Genomic DNA, 12,648 nt, shown 5'->3' on the forward strand with positions numbered 1-12,648 from the left:
TGTGTATATGTGTATATGTGTATATGTGTATATGTATATATGTATATATGTATATATGTGTATATGTGTATATGTGTATATGTGTATATGTGTATATGTGTATATGTGTATATGTGTATATGTGTATATGTGTATATGTGTATATGTGTATATGTGTATATGTGTATATGTGTATATGTGTATATGTATATATGTATATATGTATATATGTGTATATGTGTATATGTGTATATGTGTATATGTATATATGTATATATGTATATATGTATATATGTATATATGTATATATGTATATATGTATATATGTATATGTATATGTATATATGTATATATGTGTATATATATATATCCATATCCATATCCATATCCATATGTATGTTTATCTATATCTATATCTAATCTATATTTATGCATATCAACAAAACTAGATAGGATTGGTTAAGGTAAACACGGATAGTGAAAGGGACCAGATATAGATCTCTCCTGAGAGGAATATCCAGAGCGTGTCCAATAAAGAGGTTGATGCTAGCATCAAACAACTGAACGTAGAAATGGACCTACTGGGAGAGTTAGAGGAAGGACGGAAAGAGGTGAAGTAGCTTGCACTTCCATAAGAACATAAATGACAACCAAAGAGATTCTAGAGACTAACCCGTTACTGAAAGAATATTCATGGTCTGACCCTGGGCTGCAACTCTATATGTTGCAGAGAACAGCCTTTTGGGGGCACTAGTGGAAGGGGAAGTTTTTGGTCATGCCAAGTTTGGAACCCAGTGCAGGGTAATATGGGTGGTGGTAAGAAGAATATGTGGGGCTATAACCATAAGGGGGGTGGGAGGTGAGTGGATGGTGGATTTTGGACGTGAATCCGGGAAGTGGAATTAAATTTGAAATGTAAGTAAGAAAAGTCCCTTATATTTTTTTAAAGTGTCTTCCTTAGCTTTGTAGGGAAATGGATGGAATTATCCATTTTTTGTTAAAAAAAAATATTACTTTGTGTGAGGTAAATCAGACCCAAAAGAACAGTCATTGGATATTCTCAATAATATGTGGAAATTAGACAATAATAGTGAAGAATACTCAAGACACGGGCTACAGAACTCAAAAAGTTCATCAAGGAATAGGGTGCAAGTGGAAACATTGCAATCCAATTTGGAGGGAGTAGAAAGAAACCAGACGTGGAGATGGAGGGTGGGACTGAGGAGGGATAAAGGATAGAGGTTTGGGGAGAGGGGACATGATTTTATATTATGTGGGAAAACAGAACTGAAACCGGAGGCCAGCAGAAAGACGGGAAACAGGCGAAAAGAGTAAAAGCCATGAGCTGTCAGGAAAACCAGTGTGCCAAGATGAAAACCTGTCTTTTGGAATAAAGAAAGTAATAATATAAAATCTCTGACTTCCAGGAACCATAAAAACCAGGGAAGTCCAGATGCTTCTGAGAGGCTACAATCTCTTTATTCCCATATGTGGAAGGCTCAGGTCTAGGCTATCTCTTCAGCGATTCCACTCAACTCCTACACAGGACTCACTGAGCTTTCCCATGGGCCACGTATTTCTTCCTTTTTTTAATAACAAGACAGAAGGCCAGGTTCCTTTTCCCCGTCTCTGATCTCTTCATCATCTTTGTTCTCCTTTCCAAAGGCTGTTTACTCTGAAGTAGAGGCCACTATACAAATCCTAGACGTAAGGAAAGAATATCTGAGAGGCAGGATACAAGAGATTATTCAGGGAGGGACTAATGCTGATGTCACTGAAAGCTGCCATGGCCTACCTGCTGAACAATTTCCTGACCAGATTCAAGGGAGCCCTTTCCAGGAGTGACTCCTGGTACACAGTGGAAACCTTCATTTACTAAATCTCCCTAAAGCTAGAGACTTCTCTGTGCTTTATTAGTGGTTACATGCTCTGAATGGAGAATGTTAGTCAGGGGCTTGGCATGGGTAGAAATGATTTAGGAACATGGAGTGGAGGAGATTCTTCCAGATAATATTTTTATTCCCAGTTTTATTACTGTGACATACAGTTCAAATTTCTAGGTCTTCTCTGTTTCCCAAAGGCCATTATTTTGCATACAGACCTTTAATTGGATGAATATGTATTTCACTTTTTTATTGTACAATCCTTGATTGGGGACTTTATAAATATTCCTCAATGTGTACTCAAAAATTCAGTTCTCCAATTCCATTTTCTGCAATGGTTTTGGCAACAAAGTGGGCCCAGCTCTAGAGTGAGTATAACAGTGTAAACATTGTGTACCTACTTCAAATGATAAACTCCCAAATCCTTAATTTATCCAAAGATTACTAGACATCAATACTGCAAAGGATCACATGGACTATAGAATTCAGTTCTCTATTCCCATTTATTATCAGTACTACAATAGCAACCTTAATGTGTTCCTGTGCAGGACTTGAGGGTTGGATGTTTTACGATGATTCTTTGTTAAGGCCAAACATAAGATAATGGAGGATGAGCAGGGAGAAGAACGGCTAGAGGACCAGTGAAACCTCATCTTCCATAGGTTCAAAAGAACAGGAGGGAGTCTATTTGACATTGTCATTTGTGGATTCTACATTCTTGACCTAGTTGCTCACAATCCAAATTAAAATTCCACATGATGTCACAGCTGTAGGAACCAACAAATTATATATATATATATATATATATATATATATATATATATATATATATATATACTAAACCAATATTCAAAGACTATACATGGGTAGACCTCGGACTCAATTGCATCTGTAGCAGAGGATGACCTGTTTGGGTCCCAATGTAAGGAGAAGCCCTTGGTCCTCCCTAGTTTTGATCCCAGTTAACGGGAATGTGAAGGCGCAGTAAGTGAGCCTATAGAAGAAGGAGAGTGGGACCGATTAGGGATCTTATGGGCAAGAAATAGGGAAAAGAAATAGTATTTTAAATGTAAATATATAAATATCCAATTAAAAGTGCAATATAATTTGTTAAAAAATGATAAAAAATGAAAGAAATAAAAGAAGAGAATCTGCCAGCTAATTAGAACTATTCATTCAGAAATCTAAAGTGTCGTTGTCAGGGAATGGTAGAGTAATACTAGTGGAAAGACTGAGATGATGAAATCTCAGGTAGAAGCACTTGTCTCTTCCAGATATCAGTGACAGACACAAACTGCACTATAGGAATCCAAAGCATGAAAGAGTTTACTCTGAGCTCAGGACACAATTCTTGTCTTTCCCTTCTTCCTAAGGAACTTTTCCTCCTGGCCCAAAAAAACAAAGGCCATGAGCTCTCAGAAAAACAACTTTGCCCTTTCCAACACTTGGCTTTTGGGATATGGAAATTAATGATATAAACTATCTGACTTTCAAGAAAAATAACAACAAGGGAAGTCCAGATGCTTCTGAGAGGCTCCCTGCTCCATATTCCCATATGTGGAAGGGTCAGATAAAGGCTTTCTCTTCAGTTATCCCACTCAACGCCTACCCATGTCTCACTGAGCTATCCCATAAACCACATCTCCCTTCCTTTCTTTATACAAGACAGAAGGCCAGCTTCCTTTGCCCATCTCTTATCTCTTCATTCTCTTTGTTCTCCTTCTCAAATGGCTGTTTACTCTGAATTTGAGGCCAATTAGTAAACCGTAGAGGTACTGAAGGAATATCTGAGAGGCAGTTGCAGTCACAACAGCACTTGTGACCTCACAGAAGAAGCTAAGGCTCTCCAGGTTACAAGAGATTTTTCAGGGAGGGCCTATTGATGATGTTACTGAGAACCGCCATGGCCTACCTGCTGAACAGATTTCCTTACATTGACCAGATTTGGAGATGCCCTTTCCTGGAGTGTTTCCTGTGACACAGTGGAAACCTTTACATGCTACATCTCTCTAAGCTAGGGACTTCTCTCTGCTTCATTAGTGGTCACATGCTCTGAATGGAGAAGTTCGTCAGGGGCTTGGCAAGGTTAGAAAAGTAATAGGAACAAGGAGTGAAGGAGATCCTTCTGGTGAATAATTTTATTCCCCGGTCCAATCCTGTGACATTCAGTTCTATTCCCTAGGTTTCCTCAGTTTTCCATGTGCCAGTATTTTCCCTACAGACCTTTAATTGAGTGAACATTGTTTTGCATTATCTGATTGTACATTAATTGACAGGGGACATTATATATATTCCTGCATGTGTACTCAAAATTTCATTTTTCCAATTCCCTTTTTTTTTTTTTGCAATGAATTCGGCAACAAACTTGGCCTGGCTATTGAGTCAATATAGCAGTGGAAATATTCGTACATAATTCTAATGATCAACACAGAAATCCTTATTTTATCCAAAAATTACCAGACATCAATAAAACAAAGGACCATATTGACTATAAATTCCGACCTCTAGTCACATTTGATATCTGTACCACACTATCTACCTTCCTGTGTTCCCATGGCCAGACTTGAAGGTTTTAGATATTTTACCATGATTCTTTCTTAAAGCCAAATATAAGAAACAGGAGGATGGGCAGGGTTAAGAAAGCTTGAGGAACAGTGAAACCTGAACTTCAAGTACAGGAGGGAGTCTATTTAACATTGTCATTGTAAACTCTACATTCTTGACCTAGTAGCACAGAATCCATGTTAACATTCCATCCACCAAAAAGCTGTAGGCACCAAAAGTGTGTGTGTGTATATATATATATATATATATATATATATATATATATATATATATATATATATATATATCTGTCACCAATTATACTTGATGAAGCTAAGAAGTGCATTCTGCCAGAAAACGGATATAGCTATGTTGTGAGAGACATAGCTAGATCATGTCAAATGCAAAAGTGTATGCTAGTGGCAAATCTGTGAACTGAAAATGGACCTCTTGTTGGTAGATTTTGAGAAAGGCTAACAAGAGCTGAGGGGACTTTCAACACCATAAGAACAACATTGCTAATGAATCAAAGTTTTCTGGTATGAGACTAATATTGAAAGACTAAACGTGAACAGACCTATGTCTCCAACTGCATATGTAGCAGAAAACGGCCTTGTTGGGCACCAATGGAAGAAGAACCACTTGATCCTCCCTTGGTTTGATTCACAGTTAAAGAGAATTAGAAGGGACAGTAAGGGGGTGATAGAAGAAGTGGAGAGGGACCAGTTAGTGATCTTATGGGAGGAAACTCTTAAAGGAAATAATATTATAAAGGTGAATATTGAAATATACATTAAAAAAACAAATAAAATTTGTAAAAAAATAAAAAAAAATATAAGAAATAAATGAAAAGAAAACTGCCAGCTAAACACAGCTGTTGACTGAGAAATCTAATGGGTCAATGTCAGGGAATGGTAGTCAGAGAAATAATATTGGAAATAGTGAGATGGTGAAGTCTCAATTAGAAGCACCTCTTACTCCCAGATATTGGCAACAAAGGGGGTAGAGCTATAGAGTGAACAGAACAGTGAAAATATTGTGTGCCTACTTCAAATAATGAACTCTAAATGCATATTTAATCCAAAAATTATGAGACATCTGTAAAGCAAAGGACAACATGGACTTTAGAAAGCAGATCTGTAGTCCCAATAGATATAAGTTCTATAAATCTACCTTTGGTTTTCCCAGGGCCAGACTTGAGGTTTTTGGATATTTTATCATGGTTCTTTCTTCAGACAAAACATAAGATTCATTTGGATGGGCAGGGAGAGGAATGGCTTGAGGTACAGTTAAACCTCAACTTCAATATGTTCATAAGAACAGGATGGAGTTTATTTGGCATTGTCATTTGTGGATTCTACATTCTTGAACTACTTGCTCAGAATCCATGCTAAAATTCTACTTAACCTCATTGCTGTAGGAGACACTATATATATATATATATATATATATATATATATATATATATATATATATCACCAAAACTAGATATGATTGATGAATGAAGTACATGCTTCCAGGTACCGGATATAGATCTTTCCTGGGAGACACAGCTAAACTTATCAAATACAGAAGTTAATGCTAGTGGCAAACTAGTTTACTGACAACTGATCTGTTGAGATTTTGAGAAAGGATTACAAATGCTGTGTAAGTGAGCATTCCGAAGGTACCTGGAAGAGAATGTGGGACAAAGGACGCAAGAAGGATGCCAAGACAAGAGCCTGAAAAAGGCATCTATTTTATTTTTCTCCAAGGCTGAATTTATAACATCACAGGGGTTACAGAGGGAGGGGGACGTAGGAAACATTTACGCAGGGCAAGAACACAGGATTCATTTGGTTATGGAACTGATGTTGAAAGGACGTCAGAAAGTTCACAGGTTTGTCGTATTATTAATCAGCAGGACAACATTATCATATTATTATTTTTCTTGACCACCAGATTTGTATTAGTCTTCTTCAGCTGGCTGGGGATTTTTCATGAACCTAGTTAATTGTTAACTAGGTTAACATGAACCTATTGTTAATTCTAACAATAATAATGACATCTACACAATGGAGGGCTTCAAGGGCATTGCAATGGGTTTCTAGAGGGTCCTCTAGATTCCTTTCTCCTCCTAGAGCACCCTCTAGGGCCTACGGCCTGTGAAAACTAGCAAGTCGTCCTGTCACAGCCGTAAGCCCCTAACAGGACCAATAGCGACTACCAAGTGGACTCTCAATCCTCTCCAGTGGTGACTCAAACACTCCAGCCATCAGAGGCAGACAACACAAGTCAACATGAAACAAAAACCAGACATGACACAGAGACAAAACAGAAAGTAACACAGAACACAAAACACAGATTTGCTCGAGCTTACCTCTGATCTCTTCGCCAATTGTGGTCTGGAGGGAACAGAGTTCCCTGTGATGGACCAAAATGTTGTAAGACCCCATAGTGGACCACTTCTGGAGCACAATCACGGAGCACAGATTGTCAAAGTGAACACTGCAGTAACATGAGGGTATAAGGTTTTAAATCCACGTACGTGAGGTTGCTCATCCATACAAGGAGAGCCAACCTTGTACCCATAAACCACACAACATTTATTCATTACAGGGGGTAGACTTCAGTAAAAGGGTTAGCCCATCCATTAAACAATCACTAACTCTGTACTATCTTTTGAATCAGTTGTTCCCTCCTGGGGGAACTATGGACAAATATTTTTACAAAATTAAGATTTTTTTTTTAAATTTTAACCCTATTTGTGTCCTGAGTGACTCCCTGAGACATGTCACAAAAGATGACTGTAGAATGCTTGTTCCATCACTCAGCAAAAGCTCTGGGATGGGACGGGGGTGGGAGCAAAAGCTCCAAGGGGGAACGAAGGCTTCCACAAACAAAAAGACAGACCAGCCTATTCACAGTGACAGACGTTCTCCTCAAGAACATCTTCAAAGAGCTGCACATTCGTAGCCATTTGTAAGTGAGAGGTCTGAGGGTGCCAGGAATAGAATTGGGGACAAGGGTCGCAAAGAAGGACGTTAAGACAGGAGTCTGATCAAGGCAAATATTTTATTTTCCTCCAAGGATGAATTTATACCATAACTGGGGTAACAGAGGGAGGCGAGAAGTAAGAAACATTTACTCAGGCCAAAGATACAGTATTGGTGTGGTCAGGGAGTCAGCTGATGTTGACATAATATCAGAAATGTCACAGGTTTGTCATATTATTAGTCAGCAGGACAACTTTGAAATATTATTATTTTTCTTGACCACCAGATGTGTATTAGTATTCTGCAGCTGGGTGGGGATTTTCCATGAAAATAGTCATACTTAATTCTAACCATAATAATAACATAAACATTGGAGGACGGCAAGGACATGGCTCCAAAGAAATTGAAGGGGCTTTCAACTCCATACTAAAAGCAATTCCAAAGAAACAGAGATTTCTGGTACTAAACCAATATTCTGTGCATGGACAGAACTATGGCTCCAATATCATATGTTACAGAGGATGGCCCTATTGTGCACCAATGGAAGGAGAAGAACTTGGTCCTTCCCAGGTTTGACTCCCAGTTCAAAGAATGTCAAGGTGCAGTAAGGGAGGTTATAGAAGAAGGGTAGTGGGACCAGTTAGGGGTCTTATTGACAGGAAACTGTGAAAGAAAATAACATTTGAAATGTTAATATAGAAATATCCAATTAAATAAGCAATAAAATTTGATAAAAAATGAAAAAAAATGGAAGAAATAAAAGAAAGAAACTGCTAGCTTATCTCACCTATTGACTCAGAAATGTAAAGGGTCACTGTAAGGAAATGGTAGTTAGAGTCATACTACTGAAAGACTGAGATGATGAAATCTCAACTAGAAGCACTTCTCTATCCCAGATATCAGTGTCAGACACAAACAGCACTATAGGGATCCAAAGCCTGGAGGAGTTTACTCTGAGCTGAAAATACAATACTTGTTCATCCCTTCTTCCTCAGGACCTTTATCTTCATGACAAAAAGAATAAAAGTCACGAGCTCTCAGGAAACAACTGTGCCCTTCCCAATATTGGCTTGTGGAATAAAGAAATGAATGATATAAACACTCTGATTTCCAGGAGCCATAAGAACAGGGAAGTCCAGATGCTTCTGAGAGGCTCACAGCTCCCGATTCCCATATGTGGAAGACTCAGATCAAGGCTGTCTCTTCAGGGAACCCACTAAAAACCTACCCAGGACTAATTTAGCTCTCCAATGGACCACGTATTTCTTCCTTTTTTAACACCAAGACAGAAGGGCATCTTCCTTCTTTCCACCTCTGATCTCTTCATCCTCCTTTTCTCCCTCAAAAATGGCTGTTCACTCTGAATTAAAGGCCAATTAGTAAGCCCTAGAGGTACTGAAGGAATATCTAAGAAGCAAGTGATGTCCCAACAGCACTTGTGACCTCACAGAAGGAGCTAGAGCTCTCAAGGTTACAAGAGATTTTTCAGGGAGGGCCTAATGATGGTGTCACTGAGAAGCTCCACATCCTACCTGCTGAACAGCTTTGCTTTCATTGACCAATTTTGAGAGTGCCTTTTCCAGCTGAGTCTTTTGTGACGCAGTGGAAACCTTTACATACTATATCTCTCTAAATCTAGAGACTTCTCTTGTCTTCAATAGTGGTTACTTACTCTGAATGGAGAAAGTTGGTCAGGGGCTTGGCATGGGTAGAAATGATTTAGGAAAATAAAGTATAGGAGATTTTTCTAGATAATATTTTTATTCCGAGGTTCATTCCTGTGACATACAGTTCAATTTTCTAGGTTTTCTCTTTTTCCCGACAGGCAGTATTTTCCATATAGACCATTAATTTATTGAATATTATATTACACAAATGTGATCATGTTCTAGTTTTATTTTCTTGCATAGTGCTGAAAAAACGATACCCAATACTGTATTAGAACAAATATTACATAGTACACCTAAAGAAATCAAATTCCTCCCAAGGCCAGGGTAACATCATAAGTAATCAATTTCAATTTACAGAGAAATGTTTAAATATTGTATTATTTATCTTTAACAGTACTCAAGAATCTTTAAAAAAAACAGAAATCTAAATATCTGTATAAAAATGTCATATCTGCTTTAAATGATCAGAATGCACATCTGTGATTGGCAATCCTTATTAAAACCTATCAGGAACTGAGGCTAAACCTGGGACAGAAATCAGTCATCAACAGTTCAGCCTTTGTGACAGTCACACCATTAGCCTGTGCCGCCATTGTTCTTGATCCCTGACCTTAAAAGGTCCCAGCCTTTCCAAACCTCAAACTGTTACATAAATTTGTTATTACCTCAGAGTCAGTAGGGACAACATCTTAGTCAGCTTCACAAGCAATTTACTTTTCCAAATGTGTTTTAAGGTTGGCGGTCGTCGCTGACCATTCTACATTTCCTCGGGAAATGATGGAAGCACTGATCTGCCCCAGAGGCAAATCCTAAAAGATCTTGACCACTGTTATTGCAAATACCAATGGCGCTGCCCTGTGAGTGGTGTGAAGCTCCATGAGGATTTTCATGCACTTCTTAGATTAAGAGAGATATGAGTGCAAAAACCGAGTGACCCTCTGCATGAAGTCCTCGTTGGGTTCCTGACTCTCCAAGGTCCAACGGGACTGGGCGGAAGAGTGTGCCATACCCCAGGAGTTCTAAAGCTCTGTGTCATTCGTCCTTCACAGGCCTTGGCCATACTCCATGTCAGAACCAAATTTGAACCATGATTTTAACCTGGATAGAATTTCAAATACTATACTGAGTAGGAAGTGTGGGCATCCTTACATTGTCCTTAACTTTAATGGAATTTCTTTATGTTTCTTTCCATTTAGGTTGATGTTGCGTGCTGGCTTGCTGTCCATTGCTTCTACTATGTTTCTGCATAGGACTGGTATCACTGATCTCTCTGATGCTTTTAACATGAAGGGGGTTTGGAATATTTTTGCAAGCTTTTTCAGCACCTAATGAGATTATTATGTGATTTTTTTCTTTCAGTTTCATTATATAGTAGATTATATTGATGGATTTTAAGAAATTGAACCGTCCCTGCCTCCCACTAGATATTAATAATTACATAGCATAACCTACAGAAGGGATCTCATATTCTCACGCATACTCTTACAGCTCTCCAAAACAAAAAACAAAAAACAAAAACATGCAAACAAAAAAATCATGCACCCTACAGAACAGATCTAATACTCACAAAAACACTCAAACATCCCAATCGAAAAAACAAAAACCAAAAAACATGCAAGCAAAGAAAAAGCACTGCTCCTGTAACATCAAAATAGCATGAACTAAATATCACTTCTCATTAATACCTTTAAGCATTAATGGCCTCTACTCAGCAGTAAAAGGACACAGGCTAATACAGTGGATTTAAAAACAGGATCCATCCTTCTTTTGCACTCAAGAAACACAATCTAGCAGCCGAGATAGACACAACCTCAGACTAAGGGATCGGCAAAGTTTTCCAAGCAAATGGACACAAGAAACGAGATGTAGCCATTCTAACATCCGGCAAATCAGACTTTCAACCAAAAGTAATCAAAAGAGATGGGGAAGGACAATTCATATGCATCAGAAGAAAAATCCACCAAGATGTCATCTCAGTTCTGGATGTCTATGTGTCAAAGACAAAAGCAGCAACATTGGTGAGAGAAATATTCCTGAAGCTTAAATATCACATCGAACCTCAAATATTAATAGTGGGGAACATCAATGTCCCACTCTCACCAAGGACAGGTCATTGAGACAGAAACTAAAAAAATATAAATGATGTAACTAATACGGGGTTCAATTAGATTGACCTCAATGATATCTACAGAATAGTTTACTCGAACACAAAAGTACACTCTTTCTTTTCAGTACCTCATGGACCCTTATCATAAACTGACCATGTTCTCCCACTCTAAACAAGCCAGATCAGATACAGAAAGACTGTGCTAACCATTGGATCTTTTCAGATCACCACGGATTAAAACTGGACTTCAACAATAAGAAAAAGTGTATGAACTCATTGAAATTAAATAGCTCGCAACTGAAAAACAACCAGTTCCGAGAAGACATGAAAAACAAAAAGGGTTCCTAGAATTTAATGAAAATGAAGGCACAGCTTCTTCAAACTTAAGGGACATAAGGAAAGCAGTGCTAAGAGGAACTTGCATATTCAGCACTGGGCACTTTCATAAAGAAACCGGAGAGACCACACACTAGCAACTTCACAGCACACCCTAAATCTCTAAAATAAAAAGAAGCAAATACATGTTAAAGGAGGAGACAGCAAGAAATCATCAGACTCAGGGTGAAAGTGATCCATCAGAAACAAAGAGAATACAAAGATCAAAAAAAAAAAAAAAAAACAAACCAAGAGTTGGTTCCTTGGAACATCAACCTGACAGACAAACACACAGACAGATAATCTAATAGGTGGAGAGAAATCATACAAATAACAAAAACAGAATTGAACCAGGGAGCCGTATCAATGGACACTGATGAAAGTCACAGAATCTTTAGGTCTCACTTCAAATACCTGCTGTCTCAAAAATTAGAAGCTCTGAACAAAGTGAATGATTGTGTAGACTGATTACACTGATCACAGGTAAATTCAGGTAGGGTAAACTATGTAAATAGCTCTATAACAACTAAAGAGACACAAACAGTAATTAAGTTTCCCTACTGAAACAGCCCCAGGGCCAGATTGTTTGAGTACAGACTCGTACCAGATTTTCAAAGAATTCTCAACCTACTCCAAAAAACAGAAACAGGAGGAAAGTAGCCAAACTGATTCCATGTCACCACTGTCACCCTGACACCTAAATCACAAACGACTCAACAAGGAAGAATTTCAGACGAATTTCCCTTACGAACATTGGTGGAAAAATTACTAGGTAAAATGCTCCAAAATAATATCCAAGGGCATATCAAAACCGCCATTCAGTGCCATCATGTAGGCTTCCTCTTGAGTTTGTGGGAGTTGATCAATCTAGGAAAACCCATCAAAGTGATCCACCATATAAGCAAACAAAACTGAAAAAAAATATTCTGCCCTCAGGATTTCCCATTAACATGCGAGCTCACTTGGAGTTAACTTTGTGGATGTTGCATAGCATGCAGTATATTTATATGTGTGTGTGTGTATATACATATATAAAATATTATGTAATAAATTAATATATTAAATTATTATATACTAACATTATAATAATATAAGTAATATTAATATACTATATT

Source organism: Rattus norvegicus, chromosome X (genome assembly GCF_021556685.1).
Source record: "Rattus norvegicus strain SHRSP/BbbUtx chromosome X, alternate assembly SHRSP_T2T, whole genome shotgun sequence".
Classification (NCBI taxonomy): domain Eukaryota; kingdom Metazoa; phylum Chordata; class Mammalia; order Rodentia; family Muridae; genus Rattus; species Rattus norvegicus.